This window comes from Chenopodium album, chromosome 9 (genome assembly GCF_948465745.1).
Source record: "Chenopodium album chromosome 9, dcCheAlbu1.1, whole genome shotgun sequence".
NCBI classification, from domain to species: Eukaryota; Viridiplantae; Streptophyta; class Magnoliopsida; order Caryophyllales; family Amaranthaceae; genus Chenopodium; species Chenopodium album.
In genome coordinates, this window is record NC_137842.1 from 42,396,734 (window position 1) to 42,405,200 (window position 8,467).

Genomic DNA, 8,467 nt, shown 5'->3' on the forward strand with positions numbered 1-8,467 from the left:
TTCAAGTATAGAAAACCGCCAAATCGGCTTTCCTCAAGCATGGAAGGCATTATCAGTGGAATTCTTCAAGCATAGAATGACACCATATTCATCAGTCGGCTTTCCTCAGGCTTGGAAAGCGTTATCGGTGGATTTTTCTTCAAGTATAGAAAACCGCCAAGTCGGCTTTCCTCAAGCTTGGAAAGCGTTATCGGTGGATTTTTCTTCAAGTATAGAAAACCGCCAAGTCGGCTTTCCTCAAGCATGGAAAGCATCATCGGTGGATTTCTTCAAGCATAGGATGACACCAAATTCATACGTCGACTTTCCTCAAGCATGGAAAGTATTATTCGGTAGGTTTCTTCAGGCTTAGAAAACTACCAAACTCCTCAGTTGGCTTTTCTCAGGCATGGAAAGCGTTTCAACAGACGTCATCCGGTGGATTCCTTCAAGCATATGAAGCTACCAAGCTTATTTGCCACCAATACACTGGTGTTAGATAAGCATTCTATCCCTTTACTCTTTTATCTGTAGAACTAACATTTTTCTGCAGGTATCGGCGTATACAAAATGATTTAGGATCGCAGAACGTCTCAAATCATTCTCCGTCCCTATCGGCTACTTTGACTATCGTTTTCGAAACTGACGTTTCTACAAACTCAGTCAAAGTGGGGGCTTCTGTAGACACCTAAAAATGTCTCCCCAAAACCAAACCCGATGATAAATAACCTTTCACCGCCACTATTGGTCGGGTTTAGTATTTAATCCCGAGAGTGCTTAAAAAATCGTATTTTATTAAATTCATACTTTTGAACGGTCCATGGATTAGTCTTGATGTTTGGTAAAAGCATAGTTTTAATTTCAGCCCAACTTATTTTAAGCCCAAACCTTTTTATTTTATTTTATTGTTTTATTATTTATTTTTTGGCCCAAACCTTTTATTTATTTTTATTTAATTATTTTCTTATTTTAGCCTGAATAATAAAAGCCAGAAAAATCCTGAAATTATCAATCGGCACTTAAAAAGCCGAAAAAATTAGGGTTAAAAATGAATTTAGACGGAAAAATGGACTGGAAGTTCCCGCGCCACGGCAGACTGCCACCGTGTCACGGGAATCTTTCCCGTCTGACGGTGGGACTTCCCGTGACACGGTAGGTCTGCCGTGACACGGGACGTTCCGTGTCCTTTCCGTGTAAACCCTTAACGCGTTTTTCATCCCGTTTTCTGAAAATTTCCCGCGTCACTCCAAAACTGTACCGTGTCACGGGAAAGTGTACTGTCTGACGGTGGGGCTTCCCGTGTCACGGTACAGTCTGACTGTGTCACGGGATACTTTTTTAGGGTTTTTATCATTTTAGGGTTCCGTGTGCTCCCTCAGCACATTTTCCCTATAAATACCCCCTCATTTCTGATATACGGGGCACCGAGTAATTCTCTTATTTTTATTTTTTCTCATCTATGCTATTAACCTAAACACTAGCCTACCCTTTTCACTTCAAAATTCCTTCTTCAAGCACTCAAAGGAGTCCATATTTTACTTGAGGTTCTGTTCTTAAGCCAAGGCGTGAAAGGTAGAACTGTTTGAGGGTTTGGCCCCAAAATCTACTTTATTATATTTAATTTAATTTAATTATTGTTTATTTATTTCCTTGAAGTTACTAACTCGTTTATTATTTTGTAGTTGCAAACAAACAGAATCGAAGTAAGGATCATGCTCCTTTTATTTCTATTATTTTTCTAACGATTTTATGTTGTTGGAATTGTGATTAAATTGGTTTTTAATATTAATGTTATTCTATTATTGATCACCGTATTGCATGTTTAAAGGGAATATGTAATTGAAAATCACGCCTAATAAGATAATTTGGACAACCGGTTTAGGATCCTTTTAATCTTATTATTAATTGAAGTGATCACAATATTTTAGAATTACGTGTGCATTAATATTAAACCAATTTAGTTAAATAATAGTTTGGAGCGAATTGAATTATTGTTTGTATGCCTTTGAGATCGCAGGAATCATTTTTCACTATAAGAATCGAGTAGAGGCCAATACGGACGAATGTGACTCCATTACTCACTTCGTACCATCATCCCCGATCCTCCTTTCGTGGTTCCGAACCATATGGAGTTAGTAATCTCATGGATTATGAATGGGGTGTAACCTTCACGGGTCAATCGTTGTTGCCTATCATTGTCCCTTTATCGTAATTGCCTTTTATGATCCGTGAACGGTTTACAAGTTCCTTAAAAACTTGTTGGCGGCTCCCTACTTTCCTTGAACCTAATCGTATTATGTCAATTCCCACTTTCTATGAGTGACAAGCATATTCACCACATGCTTTTACGTAGGCGCACTTCAAGCGACGCGTACAACTAGCATAGTAAATGGCATGCAAAACCTTGTTCTTTCGTTGTCCAAGCACGGCTCCCACAGCATAGTCACTCGCATCACACATTATCTCGAATGGCAAATCCCAATCCGGAGGTTGTATGATAGGAGCAGTTATCAATGCCTCCTTAATCTTGTTAAAAGACTCCATACAAGCATTAGTAAACTCAAATGTGGCATCCTTAACCAATAATTGAGTGAGGGGTTTCGCTATTTTTGAAAAATCTTTTATAAATCGGTGATAAAACCTTGCATGACCAAGAAAACTTCTCACTCCCTTGACATTCACGGGAGGGGGAAGTTTCTCAATCACCTCAATTTTTGCTTTGTCAACTTGGATGCCACGATCAGAAATAAGATGACCAAGTACCACTCCTTCATTGACCATGAAGTGGCACTTTTCCCAATTCAAGACCAAATTGACATCTGTACAACGTTTAAGCACCTTAGAAAGATTATGCAAGCACATATCAAAGTCAGAACCATAAACACTGAAATCATCCATAAATACCTCCATGATGTTCTCAATGAAATCAGAGAAAATGGCCATCATACACCTTTGAAACGTCGCAGGGGCGTTACACAACCCAAATGGCATTCTGCGATAAGCAAATGTACCATAGGGGCATGTAAACGTTGTCTTCTCTTGATCTTCCGGATGAATGGGAATCTGAAAGAAACCTGAATATCCATCCAAATAACAGAAAAAACTATGTTTTGCTAATCTTTCAAGCATTTGTTCTATAAAAGGTAAGGGGAAGTGATCTTTCAAGGTGGCTGTATTCAACCAGCTATAATCGATACACATACGCCAACCTGTGACAACACGAGTAGGAATTAGTTCATTCTTATCATTTTTAACAACAGTTGTCCCCCCTTTCTGAAGACCGGGCTCACCCACTTAGAATCTGAGATGGGGTAGATGATGCCTGCATCAAGAAGTTTTATTACCTTTTTCTTCACCACCTCTTGAATATTAGGATTCAATCGACGTTGTGGTTGGATGCAAGGGCGATGATTCTCTTCTAAATTAATTCTATGTATACAAAATTTAGGACTTATCCCTGTAAGATCGTCAATGCTATACCCGATTGCCTTTTTATGTATGCTAAGCACAGTCAAAAGCTTAGAAACTTGGCTATTATCGAGTTTAGCACTAACAATTACAGGGCATTCTTCATTATCATCAAGAAATTCATATTTAAGATGAGAAGGAAAAGGTTTTAACTCTACCTTTTTACTTGTGACTCAGAAGTAGAACAAATAGTTTCCATTACCTCGAACCCCTCAGTGTTAGGGGCATCTAAGTCACGAATCAAGGAGTCAATATCTGCATCTCCTTCTCCTTCAGAGATCTCCAGGGTGAGAACAACTTCTAATGGATCATTAGCTAACTTACGAGGCCTATCATCTCTCACAATCTCATCAAGCACATCAATCCTGCAACAAGTATTCTCAAGCATAGGCGACTTCATCGCATTGGCTAGATTGAAAGTCACTGTATCATCACCAACAAAAAAAGTAAGGGACCCAGACTTGACATCAATAACAGCACCTGCAGTACACAATAAAGGTCTACCTAAAATGATCGGGATATTACTATCCTCCTCCATATCCAAAACTACAAAGTCAACAGGAATGAAAAATTTCCCAACCCGAACGGGGACATCCTCCAAAACACCTAAAGGGTATTTTATAGAACGATCCGCCATTTGAAAAGTGATCTGTGTGCATTTTAAAGCTCCCATATTCAACCTGTTACAAAACAGAAAGAGGCATAACAAACACACTAGCACCTAAGTCACATAAAGCTTTATCAATGAATAATGCACCTACATGACATGGGATTGAAAAACTACCAGGGTCCTTAAGCTTAGGTGGGGATTTATTTTGCAATATAGCACTACACTCTGCAGTTAGAGTGACTGTTTCTACACCACCAAAGTCTTTCTTCTTAGTAATCATTTCCTTTAAAAACTTTGCATACATTGGAACTTGAGAGACCAAATCAATAAAAGGAACAGTTACCTCAAGGTTCTTGACCATACTCAAGAACTTACCAAATTGTTGATCACCCTTGTTCTTTTGCATCCGATGTGGGAATGGTAGCTTTGGCTCGGCAGGTGGAGGCTCGGAACCTTTCTTTTTCTCTTTCTCAGCATCACTTGCTTTAGCTTTCCCATCTTTTGAGGTGGGAACATCATCCAAGGCCTTCTCTGCAACCTTACTCTTATCCTTCTCAAGATTTTCATCATCAATAGGAATTTGGGGCCCTTCATAGCTAACACCACTACGAGTAGTGATAGCATTGGCGGTCTCCTTAGGGATAGGCTGTCTTGGTAAGTGGCCAGATTGCCTTTGGATATTGGTACATGCGACTTGCGCGATTTGGTTATCCAAATGCTTTGTCGTATTTTTCAACCCCTTGATGCTATCTTCAGTGTTTTGCTTCATGGATGTCATCATTCTCATGAGGTCAGACATAGTCGGCTCTTGAGTGCCATGAGAAGGTTGTTGTTGAGGTGGCCTATTGAAACCCGGGGGAGGATGATGAGAGGCCCCTTGTTGATGTTGTGGAGGCCTTGCAACATATTGCTGAGGTTAAGGGTTCTGAGGCTGTGACCACTGTTACTGAGGTTGAGGATTTTGAACATTGTTGCTTTTGTATGAAAGGTAGGGATGATTCCTCCAACCTGGATTGAATGTGTTAGAATATGGGTCATTTGGTTGCCTTTGTTGAAAGGCATTCACCTGCTCCATCTGATTGGTATCTTAAGAATTATGAGCACATTGATATCTAAAGTGACCCTGTATACCACACAATTCACAAAAAAAATTAGTTTGCAGAGGTTGATAAGACATAACATTAACAGACACAAGAGAGGAGTCCTAAGTGGCCTGTAATGCATCAATTTTTGCAGTTAATTGAGCCATCTGAGAAGTCAAGATTGAATAGGCTTCAACTTCTATCTTTCCTTTTTTTGCTCGCGTTCTTGGAGAAGAGAAATGATTGGCTGCAAGATTTGCAAGAAAATCATACCCTTCTTCGATTGTCTTTTCAAGGAAAACACCACCTGCGGCAGAATCAACAATACATTTAGTCTCGGGTTCTAGTCCGTTATAGAAAATACGAACAAGATTCCACTTCTCAAAATTGTGATGCGGGCATGATCGTTGAAGATCTAAGAATCTATCCCATGCTTCCCTAAGAGATTCCCCCGCCTCTTGAGAAAATGTTGATATTTGATGTCGAATCTTTTCAGTTTTTCCAGGGGGAAAATATTCTTTGAGGAATGCTTGAGAAATCTTGCTCCACTCCGTCTCCTCGACAGTGTTCAACCACTTTTGAGCTCTATCGCGGAGGGAAAATCCGAACAACATCACCTTCAATTGATCTTGAGTGACTCCTATGTGATGAACAGTGGAGCATAATTGTTGAAATCGCTGCAAGTGATTAATCGGCTCGTCAGTAGGATGGCCACTAAATTGATTTTGTTGGACCATACTGAGCAATGCGGGTTTGATTTCGAAGTTCTTTGCAGTGATTGCTGGCATTTTAAGACCCGTTGGAATGCCATCTTGGGATGGTACTCCGTAAGAATTAAGAGACCTATTATCAGTTATCTCTTTGCGTGTGTCAGACTATGTTGTAGAGATCTTCTGTGAGAGGGTCTTTTTCTACTTCCCTTTCCCTTGTTTTTTGAGTTGCCTAAGGGTCTTGTCCAAGTCCGGATCCGTAGGGATCAAATCACCTGCTCATTTTGACCTAGGCATAAACAAAAAGAAAAGAAAGCAATGAGAATGTCCCAATTGAAACTAGAAGTTCCAATGGGACAATAAAAACAATTCAAACAATCAAACTAAAACTAATAGAATCTAGCCGTCTCCCCGGCAACGGCGCCAAAAACTTGATGAATAAAAAGTTATACCGCAAGTGCACGGTGTCTGTTGTTAGCAGAGACTTAGCAAATACGGGTCGAATCCCACAGGGAGACAAGTTCTATTAGTTTTTGCCCAATTATTATAAACTATTTCAATAAACGAAGAGTAGTTTGATAATTAATTAATTAAAGTATGATAATAATAAAAATAAGGTTGCTCTAAGATAAATTAAAATCTAGGGCAAACGTTCGGTCCTACATGCTTATACTAAACCAAGAAACGCAAACAATCCATTAATAAACAAATTAGGTCGAATAATTAAAGCACTTATTAATCCTACGGTCGGGAATTAACACTTACGAATTAACATATGTAGTTTGGTCGCTAACATAATCGAATTCGCCAATTGTAATTAAGCCTACAAAAATATGATCTTTCAATTCTAATTTTTATTAGCTAAATAATTAACTCATGATATTGGCCAATTACATGAATAAAACAATAAAGCACAAATCAATTGGAATTATTCAAACCCTAATTCATGAATTTATAAATAAATAAGCACAAATAATCATGGTATAAACATGGCTTCCCTCACTTAACCCTAGAAAATGACTACTCACTCATAATTGAAATAAACAAAACAAAAGAGATAAATAAACTTGAATTCATAATTAATAAAATAACTAAAGAATGAAAAGAATAATTGAAATACCTCGATGATTGAATTAATGAAGAATGAAAAGCTAGGGTTCAACAATGGAGAGAAAGAAAACAAAGAAGCGTTTAATCTAGAAAAATAAAGCATAAGAGAGGAAAATAAAATCCCTCAAGTATTTATATTCAAATCTAATTCTAAGCTAATTAAAATAAAAATAAATAAATAAATAAATGCATAAGTTACAATATTATTGGATGGTAGATGATGATATGGCAACAAATAAAGTCGGTAGACCGATGACGTGAAAAGAAGTGAAGACATAAGGTCGCTCGTGGCTTCAAAACGCTGCTCAACCACTCGACCAGACCCGCGGCCGCAGGGTTGTTCCCGCGCCCTGGCAGTGGCGGCAGCGGGCATCGGGTGGCCGCAGGACAGACCTGCAGCTATATCCCTCAGGTGACTGACTGCATCTCTTAGTTTCAAACGCCCATAACTTATGTTCTAGGAATATTCTCGGGGCGTGTGACCTATAATTGGAAAGCTCTTCAAGTATAGTTTCCAATGCAACTTGAATCACCTCATTCCGATCTGTAGAACTCGAGTTATGGTCAAAACAGTGAGCAAAGGTCATTTTTGGACACCTTGCAAGCCTTCGTTCTTCTCCGTTTCTAACTCGAATTCGCTTCCGTAAGGCCCATAGCAAATCTCGTGGATGCTATTTTCATTTTCTATGCATAGAATCCTTAGAACCAACATCCACGAGCATTAATCCCTCGATCAATGAACTCGATCCATCGATTTCCATTCAAATATTATCTGAATCATCTCTAAACACTTCGAAAGCTTCCAAATGACTATGGAATCACCTGAAACATTAAGAAAAACACAAACGGAGCGTAATAGAGAGACATATAATGACTTATGCAGACATGACCTTAAAATCGACTAAGAAGACTATGAAAAAGCTCTAAAACTAGCATAAATGTACCTAAATAAAACTATATAAATATGATTTATAAGGAACGTAGAGTCGAGCCTCACAAATCTGTGGCTCCTAAAATCATTTCTTATCTCTTCTTCCTAATCCCGAAGTTTATGAGATTAAGATTTGTTTTCAGTTTGGTTGGCAAATTAGTGTTGTCGTTAAAGCTTTTCATCTACAAAATCAAAACGAGACAAAGTTGAATAATTATGTTTAATAAAATTTAATGCACCTTTAGCGTATTAATATTGGCAACTTTAAAGCATTTTATTTAATATTAATTGATCCCATTTGAATTAAATGATTCAAAGACCCTTTATTTGTGCAATAATTGACTGGACTTTGGCCCTACCATCAACCATTACGGTGAGTAAACTCTTTACTAATTACATCTCTTGTAACTCTTTGTTAAGTAATTAATAATCACATGTTCAATTATTACCCTTTGCTTCACGGTTCTAAAATCTTTAGATAACCTTGTTAAGTATAACTAATTAAAATTGTAAAACTTGATTTACCCCAACTCTCCCAAGATATAAAATGACACCCAGCTTTGGCATGACCGATCAT

At 38.2% G+C, this 8,467-nt stretch overlaps 1 non-coding gene across 1 annotated transcript; it reads left to right on the forward strand.

Moving 5' to 3' along the window:
* The first annotated feature begins 5,523 nt into the window (after positions 1 to 5,523).
* On the forward strand, positions 5,524 to 5,629 carry LOC145560997 (small nucleolar RNA R71). Its single transcript, XR_014093581.1, has one exon. It is a non-coding gene; the product is annotated as a small nucleolar RNA R71 (small nucleolar RNA).
* The last annotated feature ends 2,838 nt before the right edge of the window (positions 5,630 to 8,467 follow it).